Source organism: Ornithorhynchus anatinus, chromosome 4 (genome assembly GCF_004115215.2).
Source record: "Ornithorhynchus anatinus isolate Pmale09 chromosome 4, mOrnAna1.pri.v4, whole genome shotgun sequence".
In the NCBI taxonomy this organism is placed as follows: Eukaryota; Metazoa; Chordata; class Mammalia; order Monotremata; family Ornithorhynchidae; genus Ornithorhynchus; species Ornithorhynchus anatinus.
Window position 1 is genome coordinate 56,784,544 of NC_041731.1, and position 17,310 is coordinate 56,801,853.

A 17,310-nucleotide genomic window follows, 5' to 3' on the forward strand; every position below is an offset into this window, starting at 1 on the left:
CACTGATTCGGCAGTTTATATTTTCTCTCATCGTCACCCACCAGCGACGGCTCTGTCCCATCCCTATCGTGTAGTTCAATCAATCGTTCAACCCTATTTATTGAGTGCTTACTGTGTGCAGAGCACTGTACTAAGCTCTTGGGAGAGTCTCGTCTTATACTATGGAGTTGTCTCCAATCCTTAGTAACTCCATGGCCGAATCTCTCCCAAAGCGTGCCACCTCCATCTGCAATCATGCAGTCATTCTGGTGGTGTATCCATAGAGTTTTCTGGGTAAAAATGCGGAGGTGGTTTACCATTCCCTTCTTCTGCACAATGAACTCGAGTCACGCCCTTGACTCTCTCCCGTGTCACTGCTGCACAGCACAGGGGAGTTTTGACTTTTAGCAGATTGCCTTCCACTCGCTAGCCATCGCCCAAGCTAGGAATGGAACGGACAGGCCTCTGCTTGACTCTCCCTCCCGTAGCCGAGACTGGCGGAGGACTGGAAACTCTCCAGGTGTGATCCTGAGAGGGGACTTGGGAGAGTATGATCTAACAGTGAACATTCCCAGCCCACAACAAGTTTTCAATCGAAAGTCAGTCTTCCTGGGGATCCAAGGGTCAGAGGGAACACAGTGATACCCGTAGCAGCTTGGCCTAGCGCATAGACCACGAGCCTGGGATTCAGAAGGGCCTGGGTTCTAGTCCCAGCTCCACCACTTGTCTGCTGTGTGACCTTGGGCAAGTCACTTCACTTCTCTGGGCCTCAGTTACCTCATCTATAAAATGGGGATTAAGGCCGTGAGCCCTATGTGGGACAAGGATGTGTGTCCAACCTGATTAATTGATATGTTCACCAGTGCTTAATACAGTGTACATTGTAAGTATTGATCAAGTACCATACCTTGATAAATCTAACAGTTCTGGCTCCTCTTCCACTGTGGAAAAGGAGTCTTCCTCTTGCCCTCTGGAAAACCGATAGACACATTTGTAGACAGTGAACATTTCACTGAACTGAATGTCCCCTCACTGAGGCCTAACACTTCAGAAAGCAATCGGGACCAGAAGAATCCTATCCCATATGGAACATCTGGGTTTGTTCTCCCCTTCTCTTTCTTTCTTTGCCTTTTCACTCTTGCGGTGGCAGCTGGAAGTCAATTAGGGCCTCCACTGCCATGATTCTGTAGCCTCCCTCTCTTCATTTTTGCCAGTTGCAATTTACTCTCCATCCCAGCAAAGTAAATAAATAATCGAAAAGGCCAGAGGCCAGCGGTACAATAACACTGGACTCCCTAAGGGAAGCCCGAGATTTGGCGGGGAGATTTCTTCAAGAGAGATGGGAAAATTGTCTCAGAGGTGCAATTACTCACTGTAGGGGATAAAATGAGATGATTAATGGAGGTGGCAGAAATGGTCTGGAAAACCTGGAGTAATAGATTGGGGTATGCTTGGAACTATTGGAAGCAAAATTGACTCTCAGAAGTAGGTGGAAAAAGAGCACAGTTGCTAAAACAGAGAAACTGCCTCTAAACTCTCTGGATCTATACACAGGCATATGCCGGAACTAGGAATCAGAAGGTTGTGGGTTCTAATCCCGGCTCAACCACTTGTCTACTTTGTGAACCAGGGTAAGACTTCATTTCTCTGTGCCTCAGTTATCTGTAAAATGATCAGTGAGACTGTGAGCCTCATGTGGGACGGGGACTGTATCCAACCTGATTAGCTTGTATCCACCCCTGCGCTTAGTACAGTGCCTGGTACACAGTAAGAGCTTCACAAATACTACAATTATACGCTTGCAGCTATAGCTAACTTTGTAAGGAGCCTCAAGAAGATCAAAACTCATATGCCACCAGAAAGCAAAGTCCTCACTTTCTGGGAAGGAATTACCATCTCTAGACTGTAAGCTCATCTCTAGATTGTATCCTCATTGTGGACAGAGAATGTGACTGTTTATTCTTGTATCATACTCTCCCAAGTGCTTAATACAGTGCTCCACACACAATAAGTGCTCAATAAATATGATTGAATAATTGAATGTAGATGTGATAGGAACATGAATTGGAAGACCATGGAAAAAATTGGAATTTACTCTTACACTGTTAACTAAAGAGGCTTGTGTTGGGTTTCATTTCAGCAGAGATATGCATTCAGCTGAATAGGGTGGCTCAGTCGTCTAGAAGAGCAGCATAATAGATCACCCCTATTGAATGTGGCATTCTTTTTTTAATGGTATTTGTTAACCTCTTACTACATGCCAAGCACTGTTCTAAGTGCTGGGGTAAATACAAAGTAATCAGGTTAGACCCAGTACACGTCCCCCATGGGGGTCACAGTCTTAATCCCCATTTTACAGATGAGGAAACTGAGGCCCAGAGAAGTGAAGTGACTTGCCCAAGATGACACAGCTGACAAGCGGCGGAACTAGGATTAGAACCCGGTCCTTCCGACTCCCAGGCCCGTTTTCTATCCACTAGACCAAGCTGCTTCTCAACAAGCTGCACAGACCCTAATGGAGGACTGCAATCTTTCTCAAAGATGAGATGGATTGGATGGCATCCCTGAAATGGGTTATATCAAGCAGTGTCTCATTCCAATAAATATATTCTAAGAAGGAATGAGATACCTGATGGGCACGTACTGTGTGCTCAAATACATAATAATCAGATCAGAGACAGTCCATTTTAGCTCCCAGGGTTGAAAGTCTAAGGAGGGAGAACAGGTATTTAATCTCCATTTTACAGATGAGGATATTGAGGCACAAAGATGTTAAGCGACTTGCCCAAGATCATTCAACAGGCAAAGGGCAGGGCCAGGGTTAGAGCGTAGGTCTCCTGATGTCCAGTCTTATGCCCTATCCACAAGACCACGTCGGAAGCTAAAGGAAACAAGAGAGAAAGATAAGGCATATTCCCAGATTAGGAAATTTCCAAGATGCCCTTTAAATATGCAAGCAACTGTTAGTGCATAATAGACAAAATATATCCGTCTATAAGCAAATCCCAGTCTGTATACATTTTATTACCCCTTGATATGTTTGGGGTAGGAGTATTCATGGGTATTTTCATATATATTTTATAGACTTAGAAAATTGTTTCTTCTATCCATATTACTCTCCTCCCCTGTTCCTAGGGCCTTATTAATTTTTCACTTTAGCCACACGGAAAATACTTAATTATTAAAAGTGCATATCCATCTGATTGTAAGGGGCTGTCTGTTCTAAGCAGGTGACTGATGCAGATAACTCCAGAAGGGATTCGAGGGCCTTCGAGACCCTTGATCAAACCTTCCTCCCCAATTTGGGGAGAACAAAGCAGATCTAAATCGATCATGTTGACGAGCCTAATGAGAGCTTCCCGGCCCTCCTTAGACTGCCCTGATTCTATTAATATTTTCAAATGGCATGCTATTCTGCCTTTTGCTTTTAAATAAATGCAGTTCTTATAATTTGGTCTTAATTATAAGAAGGAGGTCAACTGGATTATTTTACCCTATTGTGGAGAGGTCAAAATTAGAATGCCCAATCTAAATGCAGTGAAAGAAGGATCAAGATTTTAATTGTTCAGACACATTAAAGATAAGTGACTGCAAAATTCGTAAATGAAAACAACTCTTCCAAGACTGATATTTGAGCCAAAATTCATTAGGCCCCTGTTAACTAATGCAAAATGACCTGATTTCTTCCTTAAATACTATAATGAAACACTTTAACTTTTTTATTGAAATGACATAGAAACGGGTCTCCCTTTAGAATCTAGCTAACGATGCTATTCACTTCCAGGATCTTTTTCACCTAATGTCACGATACCTGTCCTAAAAGACCCCATCCTAGCCTTTTAAGAAGAAATACGTATGCAATTCAATAAGAAGTTTGCTGAACTGTGAACAGTGTTTCCATTTATCTTCCTGGTTGGCAATTTTCCTTTCGGCTAATCCTATAAAGATTTCTTTTCTGACTCCAGGCATCCTGCATAATTGTCAATCTGCATTGTTTTTGACATGTAAAAATGAATACCCAGGTCTTTTTTTTCTGGGAAAAGACAACTGTCAGGGAGACACCTGTAGTTTTTCAGCCCAATTTCCCACACTTCTTTGGCCATGTTTGTATGGACGGCAGAAATGTTCTAACTCCTTGAGAAAATATTTCTGTTCTGGTTCATGAACACATAGTGTCTAAGATTCACTTTCATGTGGAAACAGGAAGCTGAAATTTGCAGGATGGGAAATGAGCACGGTGCCATGTGGACTTTGGACACCAAAGGAATATCAAATGGATAACTAGGTATCTGTCTCAAAAGCAGTGGTTCATTCAGCTGAAGTATGTGCTCTTAGGGAGCCTTATCTGTAACTAAATAAGGTTTATTTTTGTCACCTGCAGGTCATGAGGGTCAGGAAATGAAAACCAAAGGTAACAGTCATGACTTTTCATGGGAATACCACAGATATTATGAGCAGAGCATTAGTAAAAATAATGATAGTAATAACTGTGGTCACTTCTATGTTCCAGGCACGGTACTAAGCTCTGGGGTGGATACAAGCAAATCGGGTTGGACACGGGCCCTGTCCCACATGGGGCTCACCGTTTTAATCTGCATTTTACAGATGAGGTAACCACGGCACAGAGAAGTGAAGTGAGTTGTCCAAGTTCACATTGCAGACAAGTGGCAGAGTCAGGATTAGAAACCAGGTCCTTTGAACACCCAGGCTTGCGCTGTATCCACTAGGTCATGAAAATAGCCTACGTGTTATTTCAGTGTGTCTGAAACTGGAAGCTTGACAGAGTTCTGAATTATAGAGAGAGCGTGTTGGTGGTTCAAAACAAACCCTCATGATATGGAGTGCATCGGGTTGAGCGCTGAACAGATCATCTCCTGGGTGTGAGATTTTAGTTGGGTCCCAGCCCTTTCATGATGGATAGACAGGAACAGTCTGGGAAAACCGACAAGCTGGAAAGTTTTCTGAGATGGACTTCTGGCTTCGGTCTCCTCTTAGATATTTCTGGACTGAACCAGATTCCCTTATTCTCTCATGGGGTACACCTGAACCCCTGAATTGCCCTTAACTCCCTGACCTTCAGAGCTTCCAAAAACACTCACTGTCAGAGTTATCTCCTAGCTTCTTGGCAATGGCCAAGCCTCCTAGTTTGCTTGAATGATTTTAATCACTTCACTCCAGCCCACTGGAGTCTAGGGCTTAGGCAAGGGCACGACCTCATGAAATCGATGGAAGGAGCTACTTTGGCAAGTCATCGACTGCCGTAAACTCGTTGTGGGCAGGGAATGTGTCTACCAACTCTGTTGTATTGTACTCTCCCAAGCACTTAGTACAGCACTCTGCACGTAATAAGTGCTCGATAAATACCATTAATGATAATGATAAACCTGTGGTCTCCAGGAATAATCAGTGTATTGGAAATTCCCCGTCCTAGTTATGGTCCCACTAAACTTCAAATCTTTAGCTTTCTAGAAAATGGAGAAAAAGGGATTAGGATACCAGTGCACTGATCAGGCTTATTTACCTCCCATTCAATCCATCAATCAGTGCTATTTATCGAGTACATACTGTGAGCAGACCATTTCATTAAGTACTTCAGAGAGTACTCTTCAATTAAAAGAAACAATTCCTGCCTTCAACGAGATTAAAATATTACAGGGAAGAAAGACACAAAATAATTTGCAGACAGAGGAATGAGAAGAGAAAGAAGGATAGTAGACAATATAAACCGAGATGCATAAAATTGCTATGGGTATCTGTGAATGAATAAGCTCGAGTTGGTAGCTGGGAAGATATGCCCTAGAGAGAAGAAAGATTAAACAGGAAAATGCCCCCTGGAAGAAGACGGATTTCGGGACGGCTCTGAAAATGAAGAGAGCAATGGTCTGGCAGTTATGAAGACGGAAGGACTTTTAAGAAGGAGTAAGGACATGAACAAGGGGTCAGAGGTGGGATAGATGAGAAAGAGGCCGAGTGATAAAGTTAGCTTGGGAGGAATAAAAAGTGTGAGCTGGGGTACAGAGGGACAAGAGAATGGATAGGTAAGAAGAGAGTGAGTAACCACTGAGGGGTTTTGAAGAGTGGAGAGATAGACCCAGAACAGTGTTTTAGAAAAAGGATCCAGGTAGCAGGGAGAAGGACTTGATAAGGGAGAGGGGAGAGGCAGGAGAGAGATACCAGTGAGGAGGCTGACACGTAGTCTAGCTGGGTTATGATGAATGACTGGAACAGGTCAGTGGCTGTTTGGATGGAGAAGAAGGGAAATGATGGGGAAGAAAAACAGACAGGGTATAGAAAGCTGAATGTGAGAGTCCAAGAGAGGGAAGAGCCCAGGATGATATCAAGGTTCTTGGCTTAACAACTGAGAGACCTTTCAGTGGAGAGACTGGAAAGCACATTTTTCCACATTCAGGGCCTTGTTTTCCCAAATTCAAAATCTAAATTATGGGATGTTGGAGGGATTAAATTGGGAGGATTTTACATCAGGTAAATAACGAGAATAGAAAAGACTTGGAAAGTCAAGGCTTCTCCAATAACAAACAGTACAAAAAAGTGATGACTTCAGTATAAATGTCTTGGAAACAGACGGATTTAATCTTCTTTCAGATGCACCTGAGCTTCACGGAGAAGGAAAAAGGTGTTCATCTGATCATGTTTAGGGTTTTGCTGAACACAAGACATTTGAAAAATAAAATGAGATGCTCAATGATCCCCAACCTGTCTCGGTTCACTCATCCTTGCTCAGTAACATATGGTATTCTCCCATTAATGCAAAATGAAACATACACGGAACAGAGGACTTTCAGTACTGGAAAATAATATTGCCATCATATCTTTTGCCATCATATCTTTTCCTCACCTCCTAACTTTCAGTCTTCAGGCTACTAAATAGGAAAAGAGATATGTTCTTTATTGTCCCAAGGGTTTTAAATTGATGTACAATTGATTTGGAGCCTTTGAACTTCCTCTAAATTTCCAAACCACTTAGGTTCATTAAGATGCTTTCAAAATGCAGCATTTGTACCTCTCAAGTACAATCTTCTACTCACTAAAGATGAAATTTTGTGTCCGACACAAGCTTATGGGTTAGCTCATGGGTTCTTCCTGTAAATTACTAATGTTCATACTGCTGAATCACGAAGCTAAAGTTGTAGAAGAATTATCAAAGTATCATTGCGTTTTCAACCCAAATGGTCCCGTCACTAGATCAGATCAACAACCTCTCATCTGAGTTGCTCTTCCTTATTCCATCTTCTGCCATCACATAAGCCACCTCAGCACTCATATCATATATGTGTTGAAAATGCAGTGATACAGTAATGGGAACATAGGGCTGCCTTCAGACATTTTGTTGCTCTGAGTCAAGAGAAATGTTTGTCTCCTCTCCCGATCTATAGGATCAGAGTATGTTTCGTTGTCTTGCAACATAACGTAATGACATCTTACATCCATTAGCAGAAATCTAGAACCATTTCCTGGGCGGGAGTCCTGACTCCACCCACTTTTGCTCCAGAACCATCCCGTTCCCCTCCCCTCGCAAGTACTCTAGGCTATCAGCTCGTTATGGGCAGTGAACACGTGTCTGCTAATTCTGTTGTATTGTACTCTCCCAAGTGCTTAGTAAAGTGCCCTGCCTAGAGTAAGCGCTCAAAAATAATAACAATGATAATAATAACAACATTTGTTAAGCGCTTACTTTGTGTCAAGCACCACTCTAAACACTGGGGTAGATACAAGCTAATCAGGTTGGGCACAGTCCCTGTCCCACAAAGGGCTCAGAGTCTTAATCAACATGGCTCAGTGGAAAGAGCACGGGCTTCGTAGCCAGAGATCATGGGTTCGAATACCAGCTCTGTCTCCTGTCAGCTGTGTGACCGTGGGCAAGTCACTTCACTTCTCTGTGCCTCAGTTACCTCATCTATAAAATGGGGATTAATAATGTTGGTATTTGTTCAGCGCTTACTATGTGCAGAGCACTGTTCTAAGCACTGGGGTAGACACAGGGGAATCAGGTTGTCCCACGTGGGGCTCACAGTCTTAATCCCCATTTTACAGATGAGGGAACTGAGGCACAGAGAAGTTAAGTGACTTGCCCACGGTCACACAGCTGACAAGTGGCAGAGCTGGGATTCGAACTCATGAGCCCTGACTCCAAAGCCCATGCTCTTTCCATTGAGCCACGCTGCTTCTCAAGATTAAGACTGTGAGCCTCATGTGGGACAACCTGATAACCCTGTATCTACCCCAGCACTTAGAACTGTCCTCTACACATAGAAAGCGCTCAACAAATACCAACATTATTATTATTATTATTATTAATTCCCATTTTACGGATGAGGTAACTGAGGCACAGACAAGGGAAATGACTTGCCCAAGGTCACGCAGCGGACAAGTAGAGGAGCCAGGCTTAGAACGCATGACCTCCAATAATAATAATAATAATGATGGCATTTGTTAAGCGCTCACTATGTGCAAAGCACTGCTCTAAGCTCTGGGGAGGATACAGGGTGACAGATCCAGGATTAGAACCCATGACCTTCTGACTCAGGCCTGTGCTCTCTCCACTATACCATGCTGCTTCAAGTGGTGGAGCCAGGATTAGAATTCATTCATTCCCTTTATAGTATTTATTGAGTGCTTACTGTGTGCAGGGCACTGTACTAAGTGATCGGGAGAGTAGCGTATAACAAAAAGCAGGCTCATTCCCTGACCACAATGAGCTTTCATTGTAGAGCCCCGGTCCTACTGACTTCCAGGCCCGTGTTCTATCGGGTAAATACCACTGATTGAAATGCAGCTTTGAAGATGAGCACTTTCAAATATTCATTTGCTGTGAAATAGTCACAGCTTCCTGTCAGTCAGTCCACAGTGACCCACCCACCCTAGATGCTCCAAGAGGCAGCTGCCTCACTGGCTTACAGTCGGTAGCCAGCCCTGACTGCTATTATCTGACACCTTCACGCGTTTGCAGTTGGTTACCTCCATTATATGATTGTCCATGTCTTCTCTTATGCTGTCGAGTCGTCCCCGACCCATAGCGACTCCAAAGACACATCTGTCCCAGAAGGCCTCACCTCCACCTGCAATTGTTCTGGCAGTGTAACCCTAGAGTTTTCTTGATAAAAATACGGAAGTGGTTGACCATTCCCTCCTTCTGTGCAGTAAACCTGAGTCTCTGCCCTCGACCTTCTCCGTACGACTGCTGCCCAGCACAGGTGAGTTTGGACCTGTAGCAGATTGCCTTCCTCTCGCTAGCCACGGCCCAAGCTAGGAATGGAATGATGCCCGATGGTCAAATCTGTTCTAATCAGCGATGCACAAGGGATCTGGCCGTTAACGTTCTCTCTCTAAAGCTTTGAGATCTGGATTTACTGCAGACACGACATCTAGAGCAATTTCGGCGGGGCCAATTAAGTGCAGTAGTTAAGGAAGGGGATGTGTCTACCAACTCTGTTACATTGTAGTCAATCATATTTATTGAACCCTTACTCTGTTAAGAACACTGCCCTAACAACCTGAGAGAGTACAATATAGCAATACAATTAACATATTCACTGCCCACAATGAGCTTACAGTCTAGAAAGGGGGAGACAGACATCAAAAGAAGTAAACAGGCATCAATACAATTAAATAGAATTATAAATACATACATATATTCACAAGTGCTGTGGGGGAGGCGAGGAGGATAGAGCAAAGGGAGTGAATCAGGGTGATGGGGTGGGGCGATGTGAGGAAAAGGGAGGGTGCTAGCCTGGGAAGGCCTCCTGGAGGAGGTGAGCCTTCAGTAGGGCTTTGAAAGGGGGAGGTGTGATTGTTTGGTGGATTTGAGAAGGGAGGGTGTTTCTGGCCAGAGGTAGGACGTGGGCCAGGGGTCGAATGCGGGGCAGGTGAGAACGAGGCCCAAAGAGAAGGTTAGTACCGAAGGAGCAGAGTGTGTGGGCTGGGATGTGGAAGGAGAGACGGGAGGTGAGGTAAGAAGGGGCAAGGTGATGGAGAGTTTTGAAACCAATAGCGAGGAGTTTTTGCTTGAGAAATGAAATGAAATGATGGTGAATGGACAACCACCGGAGGTTCTTGAGGAGTGAGGGATCATGGACTGAATGGTTTTGTAGAAAAATGATCTGGGCAGCATTTCATGGTCTTTGTTGGAGTCATGACAGCACATGCACAAAGCTATGCTTGCAGAAGAGCCTGGCTCCTTGATGCTAACCAGTCCACATGGTTGCCCTCAGCCCTCAGAGTTCTTCCAGTCTGTGGGGTTGCCCTGAGCCCCCATGGCTTTCTCAAGTGAACTAGACATGCCAAGCTGGAGGTTAATGCCCAGATTCCTGCCCAGAAAGCTGTCTCATAATTTTGACCCACTGGTTTGTTAAGAGGAAACCCTTTTTCTCTCCACCGGCTTCTCCCTCAGAAACTACGTTAGGTTTTCTGTGGTGGAGAATTATGTTGTCTACATTTTGTTTAATCACAGTTCTGCTTTGGACCAGGAAGGAAGGGAGGCAGAAGGGTTGTTTCAGTAGGACTGCCCTGTCATAGAGCTTGGCTGAAAGAGGCCCTGCCTACAGAATCACTTTGGGCAGGCAAAGCCGGCTCCTTGGGGTGCCCATCAAAAACCAGGGAGAAATAGATATATGTTTGAAATAAATGTGTTCTGTCTGGCAGCACTCGGCTGCAAAAACAAGTGCTAGCTTCACAGAAATAATTAATCCTCCTTTTCTGCCACTGGGATAAACAAAGGAAAAATCAAATGGAGGAGATAAAAAAGAAAATATAAGGCAGATCAAAGGAGGCTTGGGAAGGAATTCAGTAAGTGACGGCCACCCTTAAGAAAAGGACAGTGCCGGAGAAATCAGGGTTTGCGGTTCGGCCAATAGAACTCTACAGAAAGGAATCCGGTCGCGAAATAGTGAGCTGAAACAAAATTACAAACAGGGCCAGAAAGATCTGGAAAAAGTAGAACGGCACGGGCGAGGTAGAACTCCTTTGCCTCAATGTACTGACTACCAAAGAATAGCACATATGAAATCACTGACTTAAACACCGTGGAAAAGTAAACCAAAAACTGACTCAGAGTTATCCAAGACTTCCTTATCTTAACTATGCATCATTTTTTGTTAAGGTAAAGATTAGCCATTTAATATGCTGCCACCAAAATATTTATTGAAAAGGGAAATTTCAATCTTTTGCCTTATGAAGAAACCAGGGACTTAAAGTTTGATTTCATCTGTTTAGTGTTTCCAGGTAAACATTCAATTTCTCTTTTAGTCTCAGATTTTCAGGAAAATTCCTGTTGGAGATGTTATAAAATCAAAATTAAGGGGTTAAATTAATATCCCAAATTCATTCACTACATCACTTTAGGAAATTTCTAGCCAGATCTTCCAAGTCAAGTAATGCATTCATCCTTTACATCCTGAAAAAGCAACTTAGTCATCAATCACATGTTTTAAAATACACTGTTTCCTTCTTTATTGAGCACTTTTATTTCATTTTCATTCTTGAGAAGGGTAAAATATGAAAATGTAATGGCAAACATGTCCTTTATAGGTTGAGAATGATAAATTCTCCAGGCTATAAGTCTGAAAAAATATTGTCATATTTAAGCGAAATTCAGGTCTTGGGGAAAGGAGAGAATGGGAAGGAAGGAGAAAGAGAAGAATAGCTATGCCAAAGAATGAGAATGATGAAAAAAGTAGAGATAAGGAAAGATAGAGGAAGGAAAGAGAAAGACTAATAGGAAAGGAGAGGAAAGGGATAAAGGAAGAGAAGGGAAAAGAAGAGAGGAAAGACAAAGTGACCAAGGGGAGAGGAGAGAGAGGAGCAGTAGGGATGCTGTATTTGTTACCATGTTAAGATTTTATTCCCCAATCTGAGTTTGTCTGGTGGATCAGGAAACTGAATCCAGTCAAAGGAGATTGGAATTTGCTTTCCTTGGAGCTCCATGATTGTTTTTCACTGCCTCCATAGAACTCATTCCACAGAAAAAAGAATTCACAACTTCTTCATTTTCTGATTTTTATAACTCTCTTAGATTCAATTTCTCTCAAAAGTTAAATAAAGAGAAGTAAATATGTATCTTGGCCTCTGGCTATTCTAAAACTCTAAATCATAAAAAGATCTATGAGCTGGCATTTTCCAAAATATTTTCCTCATCTTCTGGGGAGTTAATCAATTTTTGCTACTAACTAGGGCTGAGAATTGTGTGGCTTGTGGAAGCCAAAAGTAAAGCTAATATACTTGATTTGAGAAACTGCTAATTATGGAATAAGACGTTGATTATACTTTGGATGTAGTCCATGCCCTAACAGGCCAGAGGGTATTTTTCTGAAATATTTAATGCTTCAAGCTACTCCATGTGAAATATTCTAAAATTGCAAAAAAGCAAATTCAGCAGTCAACTGCCTTATCAAGTAAGGCACTTTCTACATATTTGGGGGCTCCCCTGGTTGTGTTTTGCAGCTTTATGGAGAGAGGCTGGTTTAGCAAATTCCCAGAAAGGCAAGTCAGTCACAGTCAGGCACTGGCAAATCGTAAACTCCTTGAGTGCAGGATTCATGTCTGTTAACTCTACTATACTCTCCCAAGTGGTCAGTCCAATGCTTAGGAGAAATAGTGTGCTTAGGAGAAGCACCTGCAGTGTGACCTTGGGTAAGTCATTTAACTTCCCTGGGCCTCAGTTCCCTCATCTACAAAATAGGGATTCAAACCTGTTCTCCCTCGTACAAAGACTGTGCCTCATATGGCTCTGACGATCTTGTATCTACCCCAGCACTTAGTACAGTGCTTGGCACAGAGTAAGAACTTAACAAATAACAGTTATTATTTACAATACTCTGCACGGAGTAAGTGCTCAATAAATACCATTGACTGAAGTGACAAGTTTTTTTCGTAGCAGTTGTCCAGACAAGGAATGCCAAGTGGTTGGATCTGGGAAATGATCCTTGTGAGCCGTGGCACACAGTAAACATTCAGTAAATACCACTGATTGATGGATCCCACCTTGGCTACCGCGTCAGCCTCTTCACTTACCTCGCCACTCTTGTTTCTCCAGTCGTGAGTCCATACTTCACTCTGCTTCCTAAATCTTCTTTCTAATAACTGTTCTGTTCAAGTCTCCCCATTCCTCAGAGACCTCCAGTGGTCACCCAACAATCTCCACATCAAACAGAAAGTCTTTAGCATCATCTGAAAGGCACTCAATCAGCTCTTCCTCTCCTACCTTGTCTGGATGATCTACTACATCCCAACCCATACACTTCACACCTCCAAAGGCAACTTTCTCACTGTGCCTCAATCTTGTCAGTCTCACTGCCAACCCCTTACCATCATCCTTCCTTTGAAGGAATTTTCTCCCCCTTCATTTCAGACAGATCACCACTCTCCTCATCTTCAAAGCCTTACTAAAATCGTATTTCCTCCAGGAAGACTTCCCTGACTAATCTCTCAATCAATCAAACCGTAATCATTCAACATTTATTGTGTGCAGAACACTGAACTAAGTGCTTGGGAGAGTACATTGCAAGAGGTGGTAGACAAATTCATTCATTCATTCAGTAGTATTTATTGAGCGCTTACTACTGAGCTCTTGGAATGTACAATTTGGCAACAGATAGAGACAATCCCTGCTCATTGACGGGTTTACAGTCTAATTGGGGGAGGCAGACAAAAACAGTAGCAATAAATAGAATCAAGGGGATGTACACCTCATTAACAAAATAAATAGGGTATTGAAAATATATACAAATGAGCAAATGAGCACAGTGTTGAGGGGAGGGGAAGGGAGAGGGGGAGGAGCAGAGGGAAAGGGGGGAAAGGGGGCTTAGCTGAAGGGAGGTGAAGGGGGGGCAGAGAGGGAACAGAGGGAGCTTCCAGCCTCCAGTGAGCTTACAGTGTAATCATCTCTCCACCCTTTGTTCCTGTCCATTTGGTACTACCTATGAACTTGAGTTTTCACCCTCTAAGTAATTAGATATTCAACCCCCAACTACAGGAGTTATATGTCTTTATCCTTGGATGCTGCTAGTACCTGAGCAGCATGGCATAATGGATAGAGCAAGGGCCTGGGAGTCAGAAGGTCAAGAGTTCCAATCCCAGCTCCGTCACTTTGCTATATGGCCTTGGACAAGTCACTTCACTTCTCTGTGCCTCAGTTCCCTTGTCTGTAAAATGGGGATCGAGACCGTGAGCCCCACATGGGAGAGGGACTGTGTCCAGCCTGATTTGCTTGGATCCACCCCAGTGTTTAGTATAGTGCCTGGCACATAGTAAGTGCTTAACAAACACCAAAGTTATTATTATTATCACTATTATTATTACCTTTAATTTATTTTAATGTATGCCTTTCCCATTAGGTTGTGAGCTCCCTTCATTGTACTGTTGATTGATTGATGGCCTAATATTGTCCCAAGAGCTTAATACAACACAGTGAACCCTCAGTAAATAGCACTAAGTGATTGATAAACATATTCAGTTTGAGGTGCTCCTGAGATATCTAAGTGAAGATGCCCTGAAGCAAGAGGAGATGTAAGATTGAAGGTCAGAGAAGAGGTCAGAGGTACAAAGAAAGATTTTGAATCATTCACACAAAGGTAGTAGCTCAAGGCAGATGAGCTCCCCCACAGAGTAAGTGTAGAAAGAGAAAAATAAGGAAACCAGAACAGAGGTTTGTGATGTGCCCACAGTAAGAAGATGAGAGACGGTAGGGGAGTCAGCAAACGAAACTGAGAAGGAGCTGTCAGAGAGGTAGGAGGAGAACCAGGTAAGAACTATGACAGCAAGACCTAGCCCTGATGCTTTGTTGAGGAGGGAGTGATTCTCGGTGTCAAGAGCAATAGAGAAATCAAGGAAGATAACGGAGCAGAGCCCTTTGGACTTGGCTATAAGGTCACTGGTGACCTCAGAGAGCACAACTGCGGAGAAGCAAAGGGTTTGAAAGCTTGACTACTTGCAAGGCTTGAGAAGAGAAGTGATGTAGAGAAAATAAAGCAGGCAGATATATATATCATCCATGTAAGGAATTGGGTAGAAATAGAGGGAGATGGAGTAATAATAATAGTGGTATTTGTTAAGCACTTTTTGCCAAGCACTGTACTAAGAACTGGAGTAGATACAAGATAATCAGGTTCCACATGGGATTCACATTCTAAATAGGAGAGAGAATATGAATCTAATCCCCATTTTATGGATGAGGGAACTGAGACACAGAGACAATAAGTGACTTGCCCATCATCACACAACAGCCAAGTGGCAGAACCAGGTTTAGAATCCAAGTTCCCTGACTCCCAGCCCCGAGCATTTTCCACTAAGCCACGTTCTCCGGATGGGACTGTGGGGTCAAGAAATGGCTTTTTTTCGAATGGAGAAGGGAAGGAGCCATCAGAGATCAAGAGGCTCAAGACTGCAGTTAAGGAGAGGCAGGGATTAGGAGCAAGTGATTTTAGTAAGGGAGAGGGGATAGAGTCAGAGATACTAGTAAAGAGATTGGATATATAGAAAACCCAGGAGTTCTCCTCCTGAGAATTAGCCTCAATCACCATCATTAGCCCATACTCTCAATGAGCAAAGGAATCTGAAAAATATCAAAAGCCAAAATTAAAAAGAAAATAATGAAGTGCCCTGATTAGTACACTGAACAGCACAGGGAATGAACTTAACGTATGTGTGGTATGGCACGGATCATGCACGTGTCTATAATTTATTTATTTGTAATAAAGTCTGTCTCCCCCCTTTAATGATAATAATGTTGGTATTTGTTAAGCGCTTACTATGTGCAGAGCACTGTTCTAAGCACTGTGGTAGATACAGGGTAATCAGGTTGTCCCACATTAGGCTCACAGTTAATCCCCATTTTACAGATGAGGTAAGTGAGGCACAGAGAAGTGAAATGACTTGCCCACAGTCACACAGCAGACAAGTGGCAGAGCCGAGATTCGAACCCATGACCTCTGACTCCCAAGCCGGGCTCTTTCCACTGAGCCACGCTGCTTTAGACTGTAAGCTCCTTGTAGGCAGGGAATGTGTCAGTTTATTGTTATGTTATACTCTCCAAGCACGTAGTGCAGTGCTCTGAACACAATAAATGCTCAATAAATATAACTGAATGAAAGAATCAGTCATACATGAGCTTTTAACAGGTTAAAGTTCATTAGTGGCAGCAGCTTCTTAGCCTCTAATGGCAACTGAATGCACAGCGAAGCAATAGGTGGGAAACAAATGTGCAAAAAGGACCATCTTCTTAGAGAAAAACTTGCCATCCAGACGTGAGCAATCTGGCTCCTCCAGATGCACACAAGATGGTAGACCACCATGCAGAAATGATCAGCAAACAGATTCTCCCATTAAGACCCTGATAGTCCTGTTTCTCTTCCCTTGTGCCTTCAGCTACTTTTAAAAAAAAAAAGATAGGCTGTTCAGTGACCTAGTAATAAAGATCTGTGCAAGGCAGCAGGTTGGCTGAGTGGATTTAAACCTTTTTATTTCTGGGCTGCAGCTCAAGACTAATTTGAGGACCTGAGAGAAATGATTCCAGTGCCTTGTAAATTGCGATCCACATCCCAACCGCTAGCAGCCTCAGATCAGCACAGTTAGAAGTCAATTAAGGGAGGTCCAGGATTAAGACATCATGGAGATTGAATTATCTCACACCAGCAGGAAAGGGTCGTTTCTTCAGTTCAGGTTCATGGTCATTGGATCAGCAATGGTTTAAAGGGGAGGTGGGGTGGGCGAGAGGGGATCAGGAGGGCTTGTGTTGTAGCTTCTTGATCTACAGCTAGATTTACAGAGAGAATGGGAATTTCAAAGTCTACCACGTCCCTCTGCCTTCCTCATAAAAAGCATTAATAAAGAAAATACAACCTGTATCCATATTCCAAGCCAAGGGACTCATCTGAAAGATGGAGAACAGCTGAAAATATCCTACCACAGAGTACACCACAACATCCTGCAGCTCTCTCCATATGTTTTTCCTGTCTGCTGGATGAAATGGGCGATAAAAATAAAAGTTTAATTGCAGGAAATAAAATATACACAGTGAAGTTCATGGTCGGTTGCTGTTGGAATCATCCCATGTGTTTCTGTGATTCTGTTGCAGGCTTATTCAACTCAAGAAAAGGAATGTCATGATAAAAACAGTTAGGATGCAGGTGTGCCACGATTTTCTCAGGGAAAATTTGGCAGGAGTTGGCATGCATAGGATACGTGCAATCCAAAACCCTGGATAGCCAGCCCAGGCAGGTGGCTTCAGATGGGAAAACACTTGTGTGCGTCTGAACTAATCATGTAATATTGGGAGAAAGAGCATGGAAGAAGACTCACTCTTACTCTTTCAATGAACAG

The 17,310-nt window shown here is 43.1% G+C and overlaps 1 non-coding gene across 1 annotated transcript; it reads right to left on the minus strand.

Annotated features, from left to right (window-relative positions):
* Window positions 1-379: 379 nt before the first annotated feature.
* Window positions 380-517, minus strand: LOC114811733. The gene has a single exon (XR_003759429.1). It is a non-coding gene; the product is annotated as a small nucleolar RNA SNORA7 (small nucleolar RNA).
* Window positions 518-17,310: the final 16,793 nt, after the last annotated feature.